This window comes from Sciurus carolinensis, chromosome 8, assembly GCF_902686445.1.
Source record: "Sciurus carolinensis chromosome 8, mSciCar1.2, whole genome shotgun sequence".
NCBI classification, from domain to species: domain Eukaryota; kingdom Metazoa; phylum Chordata; class Mammalia; order Rodentia; family Sciuridae; genus Sciurus; species Sciurus carolinensis.
The window spans coordinates 146,140,244-146,165,384 of NC_062220.1; the positions used below are offsets into that span (position 1 = coordinate 146,140,244).

The 25,141-nt window shown below is 46.6% G+C and overlaps 1 non-coding gene across 1 annotated transcript; it reads right to left on the reverse strand.

Moving 5' to 3' along the window:
- Nucleotides 1-24,813: 24,813 nt before the first annotated feature.
- Trnaa-ugc (transfer RNA alanine (anticodon UGC)) lies at nt 24,814-24,886 on the reverse strand. Its single transcript has one exon. It is a non-coding gene; the product is annotated as a tRNA-Ala (tRNA).
- Between the last annotated feature and the right edge of the window lie 255 nt (nt 24,887-25,141).

The window sequence follows — 25,141 nt, forward strand, 5'->3', positions numbered from 1 at the left end:
CTCAGCATCAGTGAGAATCTCACCTCTTTTTTTTTTTTTTTTTTTTTTTTTTTGGGTGCTGGGGATCGAACCCAGGACCTTGTGCTTACAAGGCAAGCACTCTACCGACAGCTATCTCCCCAGCCCCAGAATCTCACCTCTTAAGTCTACCACTCCCCTTGGGGGCATGTATGGTCCCAGGCATCTCCAGTGTACAGTTTACTGGCTTAGTGATTCCAATGTAGAAAAAGACCTCAGATTTCCTCTGGGTCCTGTAGCCGCCCTTGGAAGCAGGGACTGTGGTCAGCTCCATCTGACTTACGTGACCCAAAGAGGGGAAGTGGTTCCCTAAAATAGTGGTTAGGCCTCAGCATCATCTGGAGGACATGTGGAACAGAATGGTGGGCCCTACCTCTGAATTCTCATTTGGTAGGTATTGGGTGGGCACGAGAATTTGCATCTCTAAGTTGCCAGGTGATATGGATACTGCTGGTTCAGGCCCCACAGGAAAATCCTGTTGCTGAAAATGTTGGGCCTGCAAATGTTAGGGCTATAAAAATAAATAAATAGGGGCTGGGGTTGTGGCTCAGTGGTGGAGCGCTTGCTAGCCTGTGTGAGGCACTGGGTTTGATCCTCAGCACCACATAAAAATAAATAAAGGTTAAAAAAATAATGCTTTAAGAAATTTTAAAAAATACTAAATGTACACTTCACTGAGAAAATTTAAAGCTCTAACTGCTTTGGAAGAAGCAGACGTAACTAGCACAGCACTGTGGAAGCCTGTTTAGAGATGTCCTGGATTCTTCCATTGCAATTGGCAGTTGCATCCGCCATGTATTCACCACAACCTCCCCTCCATTCCTAAGCTCCTGGCAGTTGAATCATTATCCGTTCCTCTGTACCCCTGCTTAGGCTGTTTCTTCAGCTTGGATCACCCTTCAAGATGAAGCCTTCCCCAATTGTGGCCTTTCCAGCATTTCCAGCCTCAACACCCCAGAAACTAGAGGCTTCTGGGTCTCACAGGGCACTTTACATAGTACTGAACTCCAGGATAGGAACCCAGGTCTTCCTTCTACTTCTCTGGCTGCTCCCTTTCAACCTTCTCTTGTGCCTCGCATCTTTACATGCGGGGTGTCCCAGGACTTAGGATTCTTCCCTGTCTACACTCTTTCCTTACAACCATTGCTTTGAGGCTCCCCTCCCCACAAATGTTGATGGCATACACATTTCCATGTCCACTCATATACCCAGTGGCCAACCTGCTGTCTCCACCTTGCTGGACCATGGACTCCCCTGTGTGAGGCACAAGAGGGGAACAGCGGGTGGCACTTTCCCTCTAAGAAGTGAGCTGTAAGTAATATAGAGCCATTTGAATATTGAGGGACAAGAGCACAGCATTGGGGGCAGAAGGAATAGCAAATGGGCAAACATACATATGATAAATATGCTTTTCTTTTTTCATACTCCTTTTTCTTCCCCCAGATTATAAGCCCCAGGAGAACAGGAATCGTGCGCGCTTAGGAGACAATAAAACGTGACTGAATGAGTGCATGATAATTATTTGCACCAAGGGCCCCTAGTCTTCCTTCATTTACTTTGTGTCCCCAGCACCTAGCACGGTGCCAGACATGCAGGCAGGCAATGAATATCTATCTACCAAAGTAACGAAGGAAGCCCTTTGCTTCCTTTGCCATTACTGCTTTAAAAAAAAAAAAAAAAAAAAAAAGTTACCATCTTAAAAAGAAAAACAAAAAATAAAAAATAAATAAAAGAAGGAAGAAAGAAACCTATATAGCAGTGCCAAACAAAGGACTGTGGAATGGTTTTCAAGACCATAGCTCCCCGATGGGATAATGTAGTTTAAATATAGCAGCTATTTTCCCCTCCAGTCGGTTTGTTCTTTGATTTTTATGGAAACGTTTCAAAAGTTTTTCTTCACTGCTCTGCTTCCTCACCCGCCTCCCCAAGGTGCTTAGACCTTAAACAGTGAAATGCTTAAAATACAGAGATGACATGGCCTCCTGAGCTTGGTAGAAAAGTGAGTGATTAAATGCCATTTCAATTTTAAATGAGCCTTTCCGATCTTTCCCTGCCCTGCTGGGTGCCAGGCGTTGCTCCCCCGTAGTGGTAGCAGCAGTGAGCAGGTAGAGTTTCAGTCTGGCAGGAACCCAAAGATGGAGCCGGCAGCGGGTAGGGTTGCTGTGGACAAATTCCTAGAATAGGACCTTTGTTCCCAGGGCTGACCAACTCACTCCCTTGATGTCCCACAATAGAAAAGGTGGGGGGAGGCGGTGGAGGCATGTTTACATTGCCTATTGTGATCCTGCTGTAGCTACCTGATAGTTCCGAAAAGATCCCAGGAGACTGGCTGCCCTCCCAAGTCACCTTGTGATTCTCTCCTCATTTCGGGGAGGGGGAAGGAGGGGAACACTGTGTATCCTGAGAAGTGTGTCTGACATGCCTGATTCGTTCCATCTGGGAGGATGCATCATGAGCCCCATCTGGCTCCAGCAGTCTGCCTTGGCTCCCAGCACACCCTCCCTGCCTGCTTCAGCCCTCTAAGCTCACTTGTCCTTCATCGTTCCCCAAGAGCAGCAGACCCCAGCATTCCTGAGTTGCAAGACTTGTCCTTACCCCCAGCCCTTGCCTTCTTTTCTGTAACCTCCTTGGCTTCTTCTCCCAGCGTGGCTTCTCTTGATCCACAGCTCTCTGCAGATATGGGTTGACTGGAAATCCTCTGCAGGTGCAGGCCCTTGGGATAGTCCTGTTCTTTGACCTGATCTTCTCGCACCACCCAGAGCAGGTCCTGTTTGGGACACAGATCCACCTATTGTAAGGTCCTGTCCTGTATCTCCCATGCTAGACTCCAGAGATACAAGACACCTGTTCCCCTTCTCTGAGCTGTTTCCTGTCTCAAATGGTGATGACCCACAGCCTCTTGTTTGGCCTTCCAGCTTAAACATATAAATCTTCTCAGGTGGGTCCAACTTGCACTGATGGGGGATGGGTGGAGCACCAGAAAGCAGAGCCTTGGCTGGAGTTGTTTGCAAACATTAAACGTTTCTCTTCCGTGACTCATCGGAGGAGAGCAGAGTCCTCCCTCTTTCTTCCTGGAATGCATCAAATTTATGGTCAACTCCTACCCCCCCCCTTACCCCCCAAATTAAACAACCCACACATAGAGTTTTGGCCTCAAAAGTCAGATTTCCCCCAAAAGTCTGACATGGCAATTGGGGGAGGGGCAATATGAGGCCATGGAAGAACAGCGCATGAGAGGATGGATCCTCTGACCAGGGGAGGGGGGCGGGTGCTGCAGTCACAGCCCAGTATTCACAAAGGTGTTGGTTTGAGGGGTCTTTTCCAGAAAACTGCCTTGTCTCCCCTTACTTGTCCCCAAACCTTTTTACTTAATAGCTTCCCGATATAAAACCTGAGATAGACAATCTTTGGAACATTCCAACAAAGCCTGATTTTAATGATATGTAAAAGTTTCACAGGGGAAAAAGCTAATTCAGACAAAAAGGAAGACATAAGCTATTAGACAGGTATTTTCCACGCAGGCAGTGTGCTCAGGGCTCATGCTGTCTCATTCCATACTTGGGACAAGCCTGTCTGGTAGGTATCGATATCATTTCTATTTTTTCCAGATACGAAAAACTGATTCTCAGGTTGTTATTTGCCGAAGATACTCAATTAGAAATTACTATTCAATACACATTGTCAGGAATAGAAGTTTATTTGTATGAAGAAGAATTAGCTTGGATTCGTTCCTCACATCATGAAATGCAATGAATTTCATATGGGAATAAGCACTAAGCATTAGGGGAGAAATATGTAAAACAATTTAAAAAAGCAATAAAAGCATATTGGGCCCTGGTGTGGCGGTGCACACCTGTTAACCGGGGGACTCGGGAGGTTGAGGCAATAGGATTGCAAGTTTAAGGCCAGCCTGGGTGACTTTGCAAAACCCTATCTCAAAATGAAAAATATAAAAAGGTCTGGGGATGAAGTTGAGTGGTGAGCATCCTTGGGATCAATCCCCAGCACCACAAGAAAACAAAGAAGCACAAAAGCACATTGGTGTGGAGGGGGGTGAATTTCAAAGCACTTCAGATATAGAAACACTTGAAATTTGCCTAATAAAATGTCACAAAACAAAAGGAGAGAATATATAGGGAAGACATTAGATGATTCCTAAAAAACCTTTCCAACCAAGGAGTCTGGTTCTGGGACTGTGAGAAAGCACTCAGACGCACACATAGCTTTCAATTGTAGCAGATAACAGTTTAAAACTATTTCCTGAGCCCAGATCTCTTCCTTCTCCTGGGGTGGCCAGGGGAGAGAGGATCCTTCTGAGTCCTGCTTAAATGCAGGACTGTCCAGGGTGGGGCAGGGCCAGCTGTTCCCTGACAGTACATGGAGCTGGGAAAGAAGCAAGGCAGAGTCACATCCTCAGCTAACTGCACAAGGCAGCTTCTGCCAGCAGAATGCAGGGACCTGATCTGGAATTCTGCCAGGCCAATGGGATTAACTTCCCAAGTGCTGGCCAAAAAGGGCCCCAGGATTTTTATTTTTATTCGTTTTCCATTACAACTGCACAGCAACGCAAACAAGGCCCAAAACAAGGTGAGCCGCTGCCAAGAATCATTTTCCTCCGTGGGGTGCCCGTCTCGCTGCCACACATCTTGCTGACCTCATCTCACCCGAGTTAGAGTGGAGAGTTTGATTACCTACCCCCCAACCGACGTCAACAGGAGTGAGGCATCGTGACTGCCCCGTTAAAGCAGTATACACACAGAAAGGGAAATAAAGCAAGGCGTACATGGAGCCCACTGCGCCCGGGGGGTGATGACTTGATGAGAGGTTGGTAGTAATGCTCCTCAGTCCCTCAAGATCAGGGGCCCGAAGCAGGGATTAGAAGAAATCTGACTGCAGACAACTAAATGTCAATTAAAAAGAAAGTGGGATGGGAAGGGAAGGAAAGGGCTTAGTACATTAGGCTAATGAGACTCAGGCTTCAGACTGATGAGTCCCCCAGTTAGGACTTGTCCCACATGGACAGGCTGTTTTATTTTGTGATTTGCCTTGTTCTTCCAGCTGCATGATTCAGTGTTATCAGAGGTTTCCCAAAACATCACCTTTTGGAGATTATGGAAAAGCAGATACAGAGATTGGCACCCCGGAGGTAGTGACTATGCTCTTCAGCAAGCTACTTAACCCGTGTCCCCACTTCCTCACTCATCGGAAGTGGACAGTAGACTCCGCCCCAGGGGTTTCCGTGAGGTTAGATGAGAATGTGTATGTGAGGGGCCCAGCCAGGCCTGGAGTAGAGAGGTCTTGGTGCCTCGCCGACCTTCAGGCCTAGCCCTCCGAACACACACACCCTTTGGTTTAATCTCACAGTAACCAGCACGTCCATTAACATTATTGAGGACATAGAGACTCCCTATTCTTTTTTTTTTTTTTTTTTTTGAAGAAACATTTTTAGGCATAGAAAAAAGTACAGGAGGGGTTGGGGTTGTGCCTCAGTGGTAGAGCACTTGCCTAGCCTGTGTGAGGCACTGGGTTCGATCCTCAGCACCCACATATAAATAAATAAAATAAAAATCCATCAACAACTAAAAAAATTTTTTTAAAAAGTACAAGGAAAATATAATACCCACATACACGCCAATTAAGAAATAAAACATTGTTGGTTCAACTGGAGTTCCCTGCATGCCCTTTGAACTCTTCCTTCTTGCTCCCGTGCAACGCTGGGGATGGAACCAGGGCCTCACCTCTGCTCGCCAAGTCAGCCTCTGCACTGAGCCAGGCCCCGCAGTGCTCTCCGCTCTCAGTGGCAGCCTCCCTCCTGAACTTGGGGCCTATCATTCTATACATAGTTTTACTACAAATATCCAGACAATCTTGGAAACTGTATTCTTTTGCAGTTTTTAAGTTTTACATAAGCCTCACCGATTCTGTGCATATTGTTTGTGTATCTTTCTTTACTTACCATTAGGATTGTCTTTAGGCTTTTCACATAGATACATGTAGCTCTAGTGACTTCTAATGCTTTAAGTTACATATATATTTCAAATACAAGTAAAACCACACTGAAAAGGCTGAAATTCTCATTGCCATCCCTCTACTGTCTATATTTATTAGGTTTCCCAGATAAAATCAAAATAAAATCAAAGATTTCATTTTAACTTTCTTCCCCCAAAGATATTTAGTTCTGTTTATCTTTTCCTCTGCTTCCAAAATGTCTAAGGCTTCTCCTAAAGAAGGCCTCGTTTCTACACTGAGGTGCCTGCAAATGACCCTTCCGGTTTGCACTGCAGAGAACTGTCCTTCATGTGATCGTCAGTGTCCTTCAGACTGTGAAGGCCAGGGCTGAGGGGATATTGGCTGATGACAATCTCTCCGTTGTCAGACTTTTGATGGAGACAATATTAAAAAGAATCAAGGAAAGTCTGAAGATGAGTGGGAATTTCCCGTGCCCTCATTCTCCATTAGGAAATAGTTCATAATTATCTTAAAGATAGACTGGTGTGAATGCCCAGAAATCTCCATATAAACTTCTGGCCCTTCCTCTGGGCTACTTCAATCATTTTAAAACTTTAATTTACCCGAGAATTACTGAATGAGACAGTTGTTTACACTAGATCATGTATATTGTACTTTGTTGGCAATTTAGAGGAATTTGTAGGGTTGGGGTTTGGTTTTGGCTTTTCACTTTGCAGTACTGAGTACTAAGGATTGCACCCAGGGATGCTCTACCACTGAGCTATGCCCCCAGCTCTTTTTTAACTTTATGAGACAGGGTCTCCCTAAATTGCCCAGGCTGGTCTTAAACTTGTGATTCTCCTGCCTCAGCCTCCCTGGAACTATAGGAATGAGCCACCAGGCCCTGCGCCAGGGTTGTTTTGACTGTAATTAAATTTTACCTTACTATCATATCTGATGTAATTCCTTTGGAGTAGATTTTCAATAAATGCTAGTTATTAGTACTGTTATTATTGAAGAGGTGAAGTGTATAAAAATAATAGAACAAAATTATTTTTTCACAAAAATAATAGAACAAAATCAGTTTGGGGTATTGTGGAAAATGGCCAATGGGTGTGAAGATGATGTTTTGGGTCTTCCAGATTATGTGTCTCAGGGAAAACCAGGTGGTCTGGTAAGGTTTGGAGGGCGAGCCTGCCAAGCCACACATATTGGGTATACTTACACAATAGACAGGCTTCCACCCCACAATTCATTACTGAGCCAACCTCTGGAACATGCATAATTGGGTTCACTTCCTTTTTCAAAAATTGTGGTCAGCTGGGTGTGATGGTACATGCCTGTAATCCCAGCTTGGGAGGCTGAGGCAGAAGAATCATGAGTTCAAAGCCAGCCTCAGCAACTTAACAAGGTCCTAAGCAACTTAGTGAAACCCTGTCTCTGAAAATAAAAAATAAAAAGGGTTGGGGATGTAGCTCAGTGGTTGAGTAGTTGAATGATCCTGGGTTCAATCCTCTGTACTACAAAAAAAAAAAAAAAAAAAAAAAAAAAAAAATTACCATTTAGCCATTTTTAAGTGTTCAGTCCAGTAGCCTTAACTGTGTGCACATTGTTATACAACCGATCTCTAGAACTTCTTCATCTTACGAAACTGAAACTCTACACCCATTGAACAACTCCTCTTCTCCACCCCACTTCAGCCCCTGGAAACCACCCTTCTACTTTGTTTCTAAGAGTTTAATGACTTTAGATACCTCCTATGTGGAATCATGTAGTATTTATCTTTTTGTGATTGGCTCTCACTTAGAAAAATGTCTTCAAGTTTCATCCATGTTGTACCATATGACCGAATTTCCTTCTTTAAGGCTAAATATTATTCCCACATGTACAGATTCCACATTTTCTTTATCCCTGCATCTGTCAGCAGACACTTAGCTCATTTCTACCTCTCAGCTATTGTGAATAATGCTGTGATGAACATGGAGTGCAGATATCTCTTTGAGATCTTGTTTTCGATTCTTTTGGGTATATGCCCAGAAGTGGGATTGCTGGATCATATGGTAATTCTATTTTAACTTTTGAGGCACCTCCAAACTATTTTCCATAGCGCACACCACTTTACATTTCCCCAACAGGAGTGCCCCGCCTCATTCTCTACACTGTCCTCCCTTGCCCCGAAGCTTCACCTCCCCTTTTGGTGCACGCAAACTCCAGCCTCACTGGGCGCTCCAGGCCCTGGCACGTTAGGCCTCTGCGGGTGAGTCCAGATGAAGCAGGGCTCTGGTGCAAGGCCTGAGTTCCTAGCACCCGAACCACCTCAGATTCTGCACTTTTTTTTTTTTTCTTCCTGGTACTGGGGATTGAAGCCAGGGGTGCTCTACCACTGAGCTACATCCCGAACCTTTTTTATTTTGAGACAGGGCCTTGCCAAGTTGCTCAGGTTGACCCTCAAACTTGCAATCCTTCTGTCTCAGCCTCCCCAGTCACTGGGATTATAGGCCTGGGCCACTGGGCCCAGCTGGGCTGGGCTAGATATTTTTACTTTCTAAAACTGGGAAGCATTGCCGCTTGTTTCTTATTTTCCTCCTCTTTCTTCTGGGGAGTGAAATTTAACTGTCAGAAGGAGTCTGTCGACCTCATTCTGTCAATCTGCTCTTGGGGCCACAGAAGGTGATAAAACTGGCTCTCCCAGGCCCAGGTGCACAGAATTCAAATCTTCTGTGGAAACTTCCTCTGGTTCTCTTGATCCTCAGGGTTCCTTGTGACACTAAAGGTTGGCTAGACTGGGCTCTTAAAGGGAAGGCCCAGCCTCACACACAAATCATTTACCACATTACAGAGGACCTTGCATGGACCGTCCTTCTACTCTCCGTATCAGATCAGAGAGGTGGAGTCACTTTCTTTTCCTTAAAGTCTCTCTGGACCAACAGGCAAGCTGGCTTACCGCAAGCCCTGAGCTGGTGACTCCTGCCTCATCTTCTAACTGGAGTAGCGGCTGCCCCTGTGACCTCCCACCTGCGTCTGATTCATTCCCCTCAACCCAAGATTTAACCTGTTGGTGTTGAGGTTCACCTTGGGCTGTGGGGGAGCCAGGCAGCTATGGGAGGAGACATGGAGACTTTCACATTTTCTTGCCCTCTTACCCTTACCTGCTAGTTTCAGTGATGGACAGAGTTGAAGAGAGAGGACAGAAAAAAGTTTCCAAAAAAATCCAGTTTTGTACTGGGGTTGTGGCTCAGTGGTAGCGAGCTCGCCTAGCACACGTGAGGCCCTGGGTTCAATCCTCAGCACCACATAAAAAAATAAAATAAAATAAAGGTATTGTGTCCACTTACAACTAATATATATATATATATATATATATATATATATATATATATATATATATATAAACAAAATCCAGTCTTCTCTTAGGCCAAGAGTTCTCAGACCAAAGCCTGTGACAGCTGGAAGCAGGGCAGGCTGGGACCCATGTCCACATGCTGACCTTTCCTGAACTACCTCAGAAGTGAGAAGACATCCCCAGAGGAGGCACAAGACAAATGCTTTCCTTCTCTGGATCCTCAGGTTCTCCCAGAGGAACACCCAGCTGGAAAATTTGGGAACAGGGAAGGATACAGGGCTCTGTCTCCACAGAATGGTCACAGACAGACGGGATAGACCTCCTCACCTGTCATCTTCCCCCATCTTGGCTTATCCCATTTACTCTACCAGCTTAGGATTTTAGGTGTTTATTACAGAAATCCTCAACAATAACAACAGAGGAGAAAAACAGTCAATGGACCCCTCTTTACAATTACCTGCATTTGAAAGTCCTCTCAGGTCCTTCCCTGGCTGTGAATGAGCTTCCTCAGCTTTGCTCCCTCCTGTGCTTGCCTGGTGACTTCTGCATACCCAAGGGCCTCCTTCTTGTTATTTATGGATGATTTTTATTTCCATCAGTACATATTTAAAGCTTAAACATATTTTAAAAGGAAACATTTGAATATGATAAAAAAAAGAGCTGGGCACAGTGGCACATACCTTTAATCCCAGGAGCTCAGGAGACTGAGGAAGGAGGAGCACAAGTTCAAAGCCAGCCTCAGCAGCTTAGTGAGGCCTTGTATCAAAAGGAAAAATAAAAAGGGGTGCGGAGTCTCAGAGGTTAAGCACCCCTGGGTTCAAAGCCTGGTATGAATGAATGAATGAATGAATGAATAAATAGAAAACCAGGATCATTTGTCTTATACAGAAAATAAATATAAAAATCAAAACAAAAGTATAACAAACACATAAATACATGAAGATGTACCGGTATTACCAGTCTCTGCTCGTTCTGTTAAGGCGTGCTGTCCTTTCGCACACCTCGAGGGGCATGAGTCTTGTGTTCTAGAAAACCCTGTTGACCTCCTTTTCTCTTTCCACTGCCATTTCTGACAGGTACCTCTGATGGTCCACTTGGCTCATCTACGGTCTCCAGTTGTTCAACCACACACTAATCTTGTTGTTTCTGGGTAGTTTGTAGATGATTAATGTTCATAATCAGTTGACTTTATGGAGTTTATTCTAGATAATCAGCTGAAAGACATCAAGAGCAGAACTGAGGCTTTTCCGAAGAAGGAATTCTACCTGCAGACACAACCTCACTTCCTGCCTGAGAGTCTCCAGCCTGACCTTGCTGACAGTCTGCCCAAGGGAGTTCAGATTTTCCTGGCCAGTCCCCACGACCACATGGGCTGATCTGTGTAGTAAATCTCTTCTCTATATCTCCACACTGGTCCTGCTTCTCTGGCAGAACCCTGCCTGATTCTACACCCTATAAATATGTTCTGTAGCACCTAGAAGGATCCATCAATTTCCCAACAGCCAGCTGCATTTCCGCCTCTGTGGTCCTGCTTGTTCCTTACCTTGTGTGGGGACAGCCTCTTCTATGAGGCCACTTTCCCAGTTGTACATCTTGCCTTCAAGGTCCAGCTGCAGCGGCTACCTCCGCAGACGCTTGCCCCCCACTTCAGGTCTGTCAGAGTTCCCGCCTCTGAATTCCACAGTGCCGTGGTGACCACTCCTCTGCCCTTCAGCCGTCTTTATCCTGCATGGCGCCCTTGAGGACAGAACTGCTATGTTGACCTCTTGGTCCCCCTAGTCATAACTGCTGCTCTGCCAGAGAATGGGCGCAGATGCTCGTCACTACAGCAGCCCTACTGTCCTGAGTAGCACCATCTTTAGCTTTTGGATCCCTTTACAACTCCTGTCCCGTCACAAGTGCCAACGCTGTCACTTGTGCCTCTGGAGCTGGGACATGCTAGAATAACAGAGGTGAGGGCTTCCGAAAGAGGACTGAAAATCAGGAATCCTGTGGAAGATGCTGTCTTGATACGGAGACACACATTGCTCACGCTGAAGGCTGAGGAGAGGACTCAATTCCACTCGCCCAGCCTGCGGGATCTCAGGTCCCTTCTGCTTCTACCCAGGGAGAACCTGAGGGAACTGAGTGTCCAACACTGGGACCAAAGGTCCCCAAGAAGGATGCTAAGTGGAAAAGGAGGAAAGGAAAGTGGGGCTCCAGCTCGTAACTGGAACTTGGCTGGAGAGAGAGGCCATGGAATGGGGAGTCCCAAGTTCACCAGTGACAGAGGGAGGTGCAGCCTGATGTGAAGGAGGCCTTAGGAAGCCCTGGAGCAGCAGCAGGACAGGGTAGCTCCGCTGCAGAAGCATCATCCAGAGCGACATACTCTAGCTGGGTACGCAGCTGAGCCTGAAGGGAGGCACTCTTGTGCGCCCAAGGGTGCCCGGGACGACCCAGCTAGCACCCGCCTCTCCTCAGCTCTGGCACCTTCTGCCCTTCCAGTGTTCTAGGCAGAAGGGAAGACACACCTGTGGGAGAGGACCACATATTCTTCTCAGGTGGCAAGGATCGCAGGGCTCCTCAGAGGACCCTGTCAGAGGGGACCCTCATTATGGAAAGCCAGCAGTGTCGGCCATGGGCTCATGAGAAAGCAAGGTCCTTCTTCTGGTCTCATCACTCTCTCACCTCCCCAGAGAACAAGAGGAATTTAAGTTTCCTGGGAAGAGAAAGCAGAGGGCATGGGCCTGCTGGCTCTAGCTCATTACTTCCGGAGTAAAGCTAATCTCTCTCCAGAATGGCCTGTGTTTGCAGATTTGAGCCTCAGTTTGACTGACAGCAAATCCTGAGTTCTGACCTTTCCTCTGAGGTGGGGCAATGCCACAGGAGCCACACGGCATGACTGGGGAGGAGAGGGAATAGGTGGCTAAGAGAAGGACACACATTCTCATTAAGACTGAAGTTCTGCTTCTGTTGGGCATGATGTATCAGAAAACATTCCTCCCCCAACTAATGCACTCCTAAAGTAGCTGGGTCTAGATTGGAGAGAGAGAGAGAGAGAGAGAGAGAGAGAGAGAGAGAGAGAGAGAGAGAGAGAGAGGGAGAGAGAGAGGAGGAAGGGGAGGGGAGGGGAGAGAGAGGCAAGCGGGGAGGGAGAGGCAGAGAGCCAGCAGGATGACAGAGTTGCTGCGATAATTACTCATGGGTCTACAACTGACTAATAAACAGCCGAAGAAAAGTTCAACCTCACCAGTTGTCAAGGAAATATAAATTGAGTCAAAGGCAGAATTTCCACCTACCAAATGGAATTGTTTTTAAAGAGGGCCCTCTATTCACATGCTGGTGGGAGTACTGATGGCTTTCTGGAAACTCACTTGGTAATACGTAACAAGACTTTTAAAAGGATGACTCAGTAATTTCACTTCTAGGAAATGATTCTTAAGAAAAGATGAAAGATGTGTGAACCAAGGTGATTTTAAGCAAAGATGATCATTACAATGGTTAAAAAAAGAAAAAAAAGGTTAATATCCAACTTAAATGTCCAACAAAAAGAGCCTGGTTCATCATGGTAAAGCCAAACTGAAAAATATTATGTAGTCATTAAAAATGACCGTTGGTATAGGCGTAATGCTCCAATAAATGTATGTGTCCATGTTGTGAAATCCTGTAGGCATTTTCAGTTCTTAAGAGACTGAGGACAACTTCTTTCACCTCTCTGGGCCTCATTATCCTTATCTATAAAATGAGTTTATCAGTATCTGCCTTGGAGAGTTGTTGTGAGAATCAAATGGGACAATGTGTGTGAAGTACTTAGCAGAGTTCCTGGCTTAGAAGGCCAGATAAATGGGAACTATGATTATTTCCTAACAGTTGTGTTTGATTTTTAAATATGTATGGGACAAATCCCAATTTATGCTATTTTAAAATATTTCAGAAGAACTGACAAACTGGAACACAAAAATAATAAACTAAATATAAAAGCAAGCTACAAACAATGCATATACATGTTATCCCCTTTCCAATGTACACACTTTTGCACAAATACATATGTGTGTGTTTCAAAACATTTAAAGGACTAAAGGACATACCTCAAAACACTACCAGTGGTTAAGCTGTGGATTACAGGTGCTTTTTGTTTTCTCTTTTATACTGCAGTGTCTTTTCAAAGGTTTCCACAACAAACACTTTATAGTTTTTAAACAGTATTTCCGAAAGTTCTAGAACCTGGTGGTGTGGGGAGAACGCAGCAGGATAAACTGTGACCCCCAGCTGTGAACAGCCCCTGCCTTGGTGTCCTGCTCCACAGAAAGTCGAATCAGCCCCTTGGGGCCAGGGTGTCCTGTGAAATATATAGACTAGGGTCAGATCACTCAGGAGGCCCGATGCCCTCGGCGGACCTCTGTGGGGACAGGCCCTCTGCCACCGGCTCTATCTCTCTCCGGGAGAGAATGTGTGTGCGAGCTCTCGGTCACAGGGCAAGCTCTTCCCCGATAGGCGATCCTGGATTTATTCTAGGGAGAGGAGGCTTTCGGGCACATTCCATTAAGGCATTTCACACCCTACCTCCTCCTCCAAACTTCTCTTTTTCTCTGCCCCCTGAACAGAAATATATTTAGTAACCCTATCTAAAACCTCTTCTTTCCCTTAATTTGATTAAGGAGCCAGGAGAACAAGGCCAAGGTGGGGGCGGGGAGGAGCGAGCAGTTGAGCCGTGGCGAGTGATTGGGGAGCGGAATGCCCATCCTGGGCGGGCGATGACTGAGTGTGGACAGCACCAGGGCCTCCTGGCACTTAGTACGGAGGCACAGAGGACAGAGGAGGGAACAGTTTATCAGGGAATGTGCTTCTCTGGGAGAATGAGCATCAGATCAGGGAGGGTCAAGCTTCGAGGAGTAACCAAGAGAATGGGGGCCATTTGCTAAGGGAGGCGCTGGCTTCTTTCAGTCTCTTGTGCTCCTCTGAAGCTTTAGGGTCTTTAGAGCCTTCAGGAATTCCCGGAGGCCACGTGTGTTGAACTCTTGCTATGTGTTAGGTACTTTCACATATATTAATTAATTTCTTTTCAGTACTGGAGATTGAAGCTAGGGCCTCACCCATGCTAGGCAAGTACTCTTCCACTGAGCTACACCCCCAGCCCTTTTTATTTATATTTTGAGACAGGGTCTCAAAAAGTTGCTGAGGCTGGCCTCCAACTTGTGATCCTCCTGCCTTAGCCTCCTGAGTTGCTTACAGGTGTGTGCCACTGAGCTCACCTAAACTAATTTATTATTGGGAAGTAAATCATCATTTCATGAAATTGATGTTTGGAGAGATAATTTTAGCCAAAAGCATATAGTCATTAATGCATGGGGAACTGGGGTCCTAATTCGGTTCTGCCTAATTCTGCCACTCTCCCTGGCACGTGTTCTACTCAGGAGAAAACAGTAGCAGCCAACACTGATCCAGCCCTACACGCCAGGCTTTGCTCTAGGCCTGTCCCTGCTGCGTCCCTTACGGACACGTTTCATTTAATCCTCGCATTGCCCCCGGGAATTAAGTATACCAATACCCTCACTTTGCAGATGAGGAACTGGAGGTTTCATCTGAAGTTGCAGAGCTGGTAAAAGGCGAGAAAGGAGGGACATGGAGAGGCTGGGTGCGGCAGGAGTTGGGTCTAGGCTTCTGGAATGAGGGAGCCCTCTGTTTTCTGTGTGTCTCTTCCAATAGTTTGGTTGCTTCTCAAGGACAGGGACTTTACCTCGTTTGCCCCACATGCCCAGCCCCAAACACAACGCCTGGAACAAAGAGAATGTTTGCTGCAAGAACCAGAGGTAGCTGATAAACCTGGCTACGCCAGCACCTCCACCGGGGGCCAACTTGGGGAGGATTAAGTGAGACATATTTGTCTAGGGATTTCCAAGCCCAAAATGTCACGCTGCTGAGCTTTAGAAAAGGCTCCGTTGGCAATGGGGATCCCTGCAGGAGGCTTCGAAGGTGACCAGGACCTTGACAATGGGCAGGCCTAGGGAGAGGGCTCCAGCTCCCCTTGTGGGGTTGGATTCAAACCAAAGTGACAAGAAGGGGACTGTCTGGCACACATTCCTGTTTCCCTCCACAAGGACATCTCAAGGACATCTCCAAACCCAGGAGATGAAACAGTACAGGAGCTGGGGCAGAGGCTGGGTAGGAAGAGTGCCGCCAGGCAGCCCGATGAGACTGGCAGGAGGGAAGGTGGAGATTACTGTTTGAATTAGCGGGGACCCAGGGCTCTTGCAGAAAGATTTGAAAGAAAGAAGGGCAGAACTTTGTCCTCTCTTAGAAAAGAGGCCTAATGCTCTGCCAGGAGGGCTCACAGCCATCCCTTGCTGATTAATAAATCCCTCACAGATCGCGCGTCTACTGCGGCTTCTGGGTGGGGATCCGAGCCTCCCTCCCTCCATAGCCCCGGAAGGCTACCAAAGGGCAGAGAACAGAAACGGCCACTGAGTTCCTGGGCCAAGTCCAGGGCTTCCTGGCCTGCGTTCAGGGAGCCGCAGCCTTTCCCTGCCTCTTGGTAGCCTGCGTGTGTCTGTATGTGAGCTGCTTATTAACCAGGGGACAGCAGGTCATGGGGAGTGAGGGCTGGTGCCGGCTGCCAGTGGACGTAGCTCAGAAACAGTGCGGGCAAGGCTGAGGTACGCAGCCTAGGTGACGGGCGGCCGGGTGGGATGGAATCAAACTCTGGGCACTCTTCTGCGGCATGGGGCTGTGGGTCCTGGGGCCTGCGGGACAGCCAGGAAAGCCAGGGGTCCCCTGCCGGCACTGCACATCCATACAAGAGTTCCCCAGGATGAGGGCACTCTGAAGGCAGCTGGTGGCTCCTTGGTTGGGTTGGGACCACACATTGGATTGACGCTCCGCTGTCAGGGTTGCAAACAGAGGCTCTTTCCAGTCTCTAGAAACTCCTCTACCATCCTCCTCTTCCAAGAGGCTTTCCCAGAACAGACTCTGAATAACACACTAAAGTCCCAGGAATCCTCTTTCCTCCCTTCCAGTGAGCCGCCGGCTACAGTCTCAGTGTGCAGAGTAAGTACTGATGCGCTTCACCAGCCAGCTGGCTCCTCGGGGCACACCAGGGACGCAGAGCACCCCTGGGCCCTGGGGTGGTTCTGGACAGCAGGCCACAGAATGGCTTCCTGCTTGTCTACAGAAGTATGGTTTGACCAGGTTTCAGCTGGGCTGGAGTGCTGCCTGTCTTAGGTTTCAAGCTGGTACCAGCTGCCCTGAGGGGAAATGGTTGGGGAAAAGCTCCCATTTGGCTTCTTTCCACATGGAGGGTGGCTAGAGGAAGAGAGGGCTTAGAGCGGCTGCACTGGTACCAGGGCCTGAAAAATAATGATATAAACACAGTCAGCCTGCGGAGTCCCTGACAGGGACCAGGGAGAGATGCTGTCCTGACTTACCCTTCAACCCACGCTCTGCAAACAGAAGGGACCCAGCCCTCATCTATCACCTTAGAAGCTAAACAACTTCCTCAGATGGCCCTGAGGAATATAAATCAAGAGGGACCTAGCTGCTGCTGCTGCTGCCGCTGCCTCTTTTTTATTTTTTTTTAATGAAACTAATAAACTTTATTTTTTAAAACTCTAAACTACCTTCATTTGTTCCCTATTTTTTATTGGTGCATTATAATTGCACATAATGGTGGATTCATTGTTACATCTTATGCACAAGATGCAACAATGTAATTTGGCCAACAACGTAATTCCCCTGTATTCCCCCTTTCGTGAGGGCCCAGGTTCTAAGAAGCCTGTACATAAGCACAGAACCACTCGTCCTCGTGGTCTTTCCTTCTGTCCTTTCAGAATAGGGTGCTAGCAAGTCGCAACTGCAGATGCACAAAGCAGATCAACTCAGAAGTTGTTGCTCAACTTCTCTGAGCCTTGGTCCTCACCTAGAAATGGGTCAGCGCCATGGCTACCTCATAGATTTTGGGTGAAATTAAATGAGATAATTCACAAGGAGTGCTCTGTATAGAAGTCAGCGAAGCCAACAGCTATAGCCCCATCATTTTGGGGGCTGAAGACCATTCGTAGGTACAAAGAAAGAAACAACCACCACCCTTCTGAGACCAATCCCAAGAGGAAGGCTGAGGGCCAGGGCCTCAACGGTTCATGTCCAAGCCTTCTTTCTCCTGCCCTCGATCCTGTCAAGTGGGTGCCAGGCCTGGCTGCACTTGGCAAACTCCATGGCCTCCGGCTTGTTTGAATTCTCACAGAGAAACCCAATGGGTACTTAAATCTGCTGGAGCAGAGACCAATTCAAACACGCTGGGTGGCAATAAAACGTAGTATAAGAAGTAATCACAAAGGGAGTTTGCTCAGATTCTGAGAATGCCGGAAGAGCTGGGGTTTACACAGGGAGCCCCACTTTTCAGACAGGCAGGGGAGCCTGCTTTGACTAAAATTCTCTCCTCTCATACTTACTTTGACAATAGCATCATGACATGTGTGACCAACACACCTGGCTCCCAACTGAACAGGTGAAGACACGGCAGCTTCTCTGTTTTAAAGCTATCGAATGCCAAAGCCTTCGCTGCTGCTCAGTATCCCGCCTGGGGACGGATCTGGGATAATGGGCAATCCTGCAGGCACAGAGATGGCAGAGTTCTGCCTAACGCAGCAATGCCAGGACAAATGGGGGCATGTGACCAGGCAGGCAGGACGGGAGAAGCAGCTGTAAGCACACCGAACTTTGTCCCTGTTTGCTCTTGGAGAGGGCCGGCCTTGCCAACGCCGTCTCCTCCCGGTGACTGCGCTGGGGCCTCCGGTAGGTCAAACGTTCTCAGGGACCCCAGGGCCCAGGGGGGTGACCACCCTCTTTAGGCCGTGAAAGCGTGCTGTGGGACCTCTGTCATGACACGGCAGGCTTAGGAGGCATGGGTATGCTCCTGCCCCCAGACAAAATCTCTTCCCTTCTGGCTCTTTCCCAGCTGAAGGCTTATCATTAACTAACCATCTAGAAAACCATGACCCCCCGGCACTCCTTCACTTAGACTCCTAAGGGGTCGAGGAAAAATGCCAGAGGTTGGAGCCCCGATCTGAACTGCGCAGGGTTGCCCTCCTCTGTGTGCCCTGTCCTCTGGGGCCGGGAAGCACTCCATTTTCAGCCTTGCTCATTGCCAAATAAGTGGTTGTCCTGAGGAACCCGTGTTTGTCCTGCTGGGAGGTTGCCGAGTCCTCTGGTTCCCTGGGTTGCACACACACAGGGTGATGGAGACACCTGTCTGGAGGGGAGGCGGGGCCCGCCAGTTCCTCATGGTGAACCCTCTGACATGCGTGCTCAGCTCTCTTTCTTAATTCCCCCGGATGGGGCTGCTGGGGCGTGAGGCAGGTTGAGCCAGAAAAGCCGCTTTTCTCGAGACGCGTCTGAAGACTTCTCTCTTGCTCTGGTTCTCTGTCCCCTTCACCTCGTGGAGGGCATTGCCTCCGCCAGCTCCCTCCCAGCTGGCAGCAGAGCTCATGGAGGTCAGAGAGAAGCATCCTTCCCTCTCACAAATAAACAAATCCAGTCCATGTGCTGGAGGACTTAGGGTATATTAATAGCCAGATATTTTGTTTTCCTATTCTGGTGCTTATCCCCGTCCGCTAGCATGGAAGATAAGAGAACACAAAATGTTCTCCATCAACCTCTCTTCTCCCCTCCCCCAGGGACAGGCAAGCTGGGGGCGTGAGCTACTCCGTTTAAAGCCATTGCTGATGTACAGACTCTGAGAAAATAGACTTAAAAGTTTATATTCAGTCTCTCTTGGCTACTGTTGCTGCTCAGCAAAGAAACTCTATATTGTTTAAAGCCTCAAGGCAAGTGGGTTGCAAGGCAACAATAGAAAATACCCCAAACCAAACTAAAAATAAAGGCATTAAGAGACGGGAAGGGCACCGGCTTTGGTGAAGTGATTCTGAAGTCAAGGCAGAGGTGAACGTCGTCAACTAGACATTATTCTGTTGGTCCATCCCGTCAGCCCATTGCGCTTTGACCCTTCTCATGAGTTTCTTATAATCCGGGCATATTGGATTTATTTCTGGATTTGGTCCTTTCTGTGGTCATCAACCCTTTTGTGGGGAGGGATGTCAAAAGGCCTGAAATGTTCTCTTGCCTCCTGTTCTGAGGAAAGTTCCATAGACCAACTCCAGTGGCTTTCAGCCCCAATGATAACTGGACCTCCCATTCCTGAGAGGTCCTTAGAAACTCAAGGAGGCCAGGGCTGGGGCCCAACCTGATCAAGGAAAGCAGGAAGGCAGAGGTAGAGAGAAAGTGTGAAGTGGAGACAGGCTGGAGTACCGTGCTTTGAGGATGGAGGAAGCGACCACAAGCTAAGGAGTGTGGGTGGCCGGCCCTAGAACCTCTGGAAGGAACATAGCCAGGTCAATACCTTGACTTTTATCTGGTAAGACCCCATTTGGATTTCTGATCTGCAGAAATGTAAGCTAATACATTTGTGCTATTTTTGTTTTCTTCTACCAGGGATTGAACCCAAAGGTGTTTAACCACTGAGCCACATTTTCAGGCCTTTTTTTTTTTTTTTTTTTTTTAATTTTGAGCCAGGCCTTGCTAAGTTGCTGAGGCTGACTCTGAACTTGCGATCCTCCTGCCTCAGCCTCCCAAGCTGCTGGGATTACATGGTTCATGGTTTACTTCAAATGGTCAAACATAAATCAATATAAAGGGCTGCCTTTTTGTTGCCCTCATCCATATCTGCCCAACAGGCAGACTAGAGCAGCTCTGATGGTTTTCGTCTCATCCTGAGGCCCACCCAACCAGTGTCTCAGAAAGAGAAATTAGAAGACAGAAAAATGCCACCTCCACCCTCTGCACCAGGTTGCTGGTCAAAGTTACTGCAGATGCTCCTGGACTTGTCTGGAGGAAGCACCGGAGACTTCAAGGCCCTCCTCTTTTGTGGGCATTGGTGCTTCCTATCTTTTCTCTCTAGTTAAGCATCTTCTAAGGACTAGCATAGACTCTAGTCTCTGAAATCCTATCTCAATGAGAAAAAGAAAAAAGCACTGGATTTCTTGAGTTCCTTGCCTCCTCGAAGCATAAGCACTTGAGGACCATAATTCACTGTTCTAGAGATGTTTCTAAGAGATGAGAACCATCAGTTCGATTTTATAATTTGCGATTCTGGATTGGAGAGCGGGCAAGCTACATGAACAAAGTCACACAGTGAGTCAGAGTGAATCAGCCAGAGCAGAAGGTAACGCTCCCAACTCCCAGCTCTGCCCTTGGTGTTCCAGCTCAGTCTCAGGCCTTGACCAGGCAGGTCAGCCGGGTGTGGCCTCTTGGTAGGTGGTCTCGGTGGAATGCAGAGATAGAAAACCATTAAACCTGTCATCACAAGGCAAGCTGCTGATGCTCCAGCAGAAAGATTTCCCAGACCTGGGTTTTGCGTTGCTGTGTCTGGTGTGTGTGTGAGAGAGGATTTGGAAGGTAGTCAGGGGAGGGTGCTGAACAGCACCAGGTCAAGGCATTTGGATTCTACCATGCAAAAATAAACCCACAGAGAGGCTTCATTTTTCCTAGCATCAACACAACCCTTTTTCTAGGTTTTCTCTCATTCATCTGCTCTGTTCCTCCCTCCCCTTTCCATTCTTCTGAGAGCCTGGAATCTAACTTTAGGAGCAAAGCAAATAGAGTCCCCAGAGTCTCTGCCAAGAGATTGAGCTGGCTTATATGAACAGTTGCTGAGCCTTCAAGACCAGCCCCTCAGCACCCCGAGTTCTGCGCCGATGCCCAGCAGCTCCACACGCTGCCTATAGCTCTGCTGCCCAGGAACACGGAGGGGACTCTGCACAGCTGCTCTTATTTCTTGCCACCCCACTTTGGTGACTCTCAAAGACCATGGAAGGATGCTTCTCTGTTTTCTTTAAGGTATAAAGAGAGAGGACTGGAGTGATTTGGTTTCAAATGATACCGTGGGGTCTTAAGTATTTTAGGTATGTAACAGGCTCCTAGTGGGACTATTGTGTGTAAGAGGGTGTAGACATGAAGTGGATGTTGTTAGGTGCTTCTCTGAAGGGGCCAGAGTGGCAAGGGCTGCACTGCGGACCCTGTGACATCTCAGGTAGAGGGCAGGAGACAGCAGCCGACAGTCAGTGGCCTCACAATGGGGATGGAGGACTGTGATACGATATCACCATGAGGGTCTGAAGATGACAAAACAGGATGAGAGGGAGGACTGATGGCACATGGCACCTGGAAGGACTGGTGAGAGCTACCAGCTGGGCATGGTGGCACATACCTGGAACCCTAGTAACTCAGGAGGCTGAGGCGGGAGGATCACAAGTTCTAGGCCAGCCTCAGCAACTTAGCAAGGCCCTAAGCAAGTTAACAAGACCTGGTCTCAAAATAAAAAAAGGATGGGATGGGGCTCAGCGGTTAATCGTCCCTGGGTTCAATTCCCAGTACCAAAGGTAAAAAAAATAAGAAAATAAAAATTTGAGTTACCAGTTGGCTCAGAGTTGGGCTTAGTTGGCTAACTCTCAAATTTATACTTGTTCTAAAGTAAAATTAATCTATGCCCCTGAATCCCCCTCCCCGATGCTGTATATAGGTACAAACATCCATATATGTGCCATACCAGCATGACAGACAAGGTAGAGACAAGGGTGCTACTAGTGAAGAGTTATGAGAAAGGGGGGCTGGGAACCAGAGCAAAGGATCAGATGGGAGAGGATCCCCAGAACCTCTTTATAAGCTTAAATTCTGTGAGACACCCACTGAGAATCTGAAAACAACCAGGCCTACCCCCTAAAGGCAGGCACACCACTAAAGACATGTAGCTGAGGCAACTGTGAGCCTCCAATTACTGGCTGCCTTCACCCATCCTTAAGTCTTTCCGCACATGGTACCTGGTACTCCTGCATCCCACCTCACCATGGCCAACCCAAGAAAACTGCACATAACTCAATTAGTTTCTAATCAGATTAAAGAATGGGTATCAACCAATGGAGTGTTGACTGCAAGATACAAGAGACCCTCCACCCAAGAATTTGATGGTATTTGCAAAGCATCATGCAAACCAGAACCAAGACCCAGTTTTCTGTCCATGACAGACCATACTTATATTCTTAGAAGTAAAAATATTTTGGGGTCTGTAGCTACTCTGCAGGCTCACTATAATGGTATGATTACCAACTGGGTGTCTGAGATCCCTTGATAAAAAAAAATCAGGCAGCTTGGGGACCAGACAGAAATATTCCAGGCCCTATAATCCAGTTTCTAGATCTACAATGCTTTAAATAAATTGGGGCAAAACTGTATCATATAAAATTGCATTTTGCCATTTTCAAGCATAAGTTCGTAGCATTAAGTACACTCACCCTGATGTGAGTGGTGCACAATCCCACGTGTGCAGAACTTTTAATCAGATGATCCAGTGGTGACTTCTGGGTGAAGGCCGTCCCTAGACTTTCTTCAAGATTTCTTTCTTAAACTGTAATGTTCCCACAAAAAAGCACACAAAAAAAATTCTTTTGGACTCAAAGAGAGTGGGAACTAACGCTATTATGTCCCATTTGCCTTTTCCACTTTCTTTTCAGGCTTCATTGATCTCATCACTTAGCAATCTAAATCCAAATCCAAACCAGTTTCAAAAAGTCTACAAAGTGCCATTTCCCCAAATCTATTCCTCCTCTGGGTAACTGCACATTTAAATACATGAATGAAAAAGAACAACTGAGAGGGTTTTGGCCTTGGAGTGGGTAAGCTCCACATTGGAAAGGTTTCCAGAGAATGACAATATGGAAAAAAGCCCTTGGTCTGAGGAAATATGAAGCTGTGAGGAAATAACTAAAGGAAAGACTGTTGGGGGTAAACCAAGAGAGTGGATGGGGGCGGGGGCCGGGGTGGACAGGGGTGATGAGACCCACATGCTATTGATTTATCTTTCTCTCCAGTCCTGACCTCTCCCTGGAAGGCCAGATTCCTAGATGGAGTTCCTACCTGAAAATTCTTCTTGGATATCCAAAAGGTAGTTCAAACTTCATATGGACAAGCAAACTCATTGTCTGACCCACCCTGCCTAAATCTGCTTTTGCCTTCAACTTTTCTAACTCAATACATGACAAGATCTGAAAGCCATTCTTTTTTTTTTTTGTATTGGGGATAAATCCAGGGGCACTTGTTCAGAGTCACATCCAAAGCCCTTTTTTATTTTTTATTTTGAGACAAGGTCTCACTAAGTCTTAGGGGGATTACAGGTGTGTGCCCCCTAGCCTGGCTAGTCAAGGTTCTTTTGAAATTCAAATTAGATCATGTTTCCTTTCTTGCTTAATAGCTTTCAAGTTCTTCTCAGTACTTTGAGAATAAAATCCTATTTCATTACCCTGACTTCAAAGTCTTTCATATTCTGTACCCTGCATATTGCTCCCATCTGATCTTAGATCATCCTTCTGACTGTGCCCTTGGCCATGTTGGACATCGTGCTGGTCTTCAGACACAAAGAGCTTCTTCTGACCACGTAGACTCTACACTGGTGGCATGCTCTACCTGGTAGGCTCGGCTCACATGTCTGTCCGTGGCTGGCTCCTTCTTGTCACTTATATCTTGGTTTAAATAACATATTTTCAGAGAAACTCTCCCTGTACATCTAAAGTGAGCCAGAGATTAATTTAGTACTGTGACATTTTTCTTTCATATTTAATTTTTTTTTAGTGTCTTACTGCACTAGAATACAAGCTCCATAAGAGCAGAGGACTTTGTTTTTCTTATAGGGGATCTTAAGTGCCTGAAATAGTGTCTGGCATAGAACAAGAGTTCAATAAAAAAAAGATGAATAAAAGAGTGAGAAATATAATCATTCCATGTAAGCCAATGTGTAAAAGGAACAAGATAGAATCAAAAATAAGGTAGGAAACCAAAGACATAATAAGAAAACTACAAGCTAATGTCTCTTAGGAAGATTGAAGCAAAAAATTCTCAACAAAATACTAGCAAACTTAGTCCAGCAACATATAAAAATAGTTATGCACCATAATCAACTGTTACTTATCCCAGGGATTAACAGGTTGGCTTAACATCTGAAACACATACACACACACACACATACACCATAATAATAGAATAAAGGACAAGTCCCACATGATCTTATCAATAGATACAGAAAAAATCCTGGACAAAATGTAACACTCTTATGAGAAAGACATCGACAGACAAGGGATAGAAAGGAGCTTCTCCAATCTGATAAAGGGCATCATAAGAAACCACAGGTAATATCATACTTAATATTGAAAGACTGAATATATTCTTTCTCCTGAAGATCAGGACCAGGACAAGTATGTCCACTTTCATTGCTTGTTTTCAACACTGAACTGCAAATTGTAGGGCAATTAGGCAAGAAAAGGAGATAAGAGGCCTTCATATTGGAAAGGAAGAAGTAAAGCTATCTCTGTAGCTGACATGATCTTTTATATAGAAAGTCCTAAGGAATTCATTAAAACTATTAGAACTAATAAATGAATTCAGCAAGGTTGCAGGGTTCAAGATCAATATATAGCCCCCCCTTTTTTGGGGGGGGCTGGGGATCGAACCCAGGGCCTTGTGCTTGCAAGGCAAGCACTCTACCAACTGAGCTATCTCCCCAGCCCTCCCCCCTTTTTTGTATATTGGCAATGGACAACCTGGAAAAGAAATTAAGAGAACAATTCTATCTATAATAGCATCAAAAGGAGTAAAATAGTTAGAAAAAAGAAGGAAAAACCAGGTACAGAGGCACATGCCTGTAATTCCAGCTACTTGGGAGGCTGAGGCAGGAGGACTGCCAAGTTAAAGTTAACCTTGGCAGCTGAGTGAGACCCTGTCTCAGAAAAAAGAATAAAAAGGGCTGCAGACATGGCT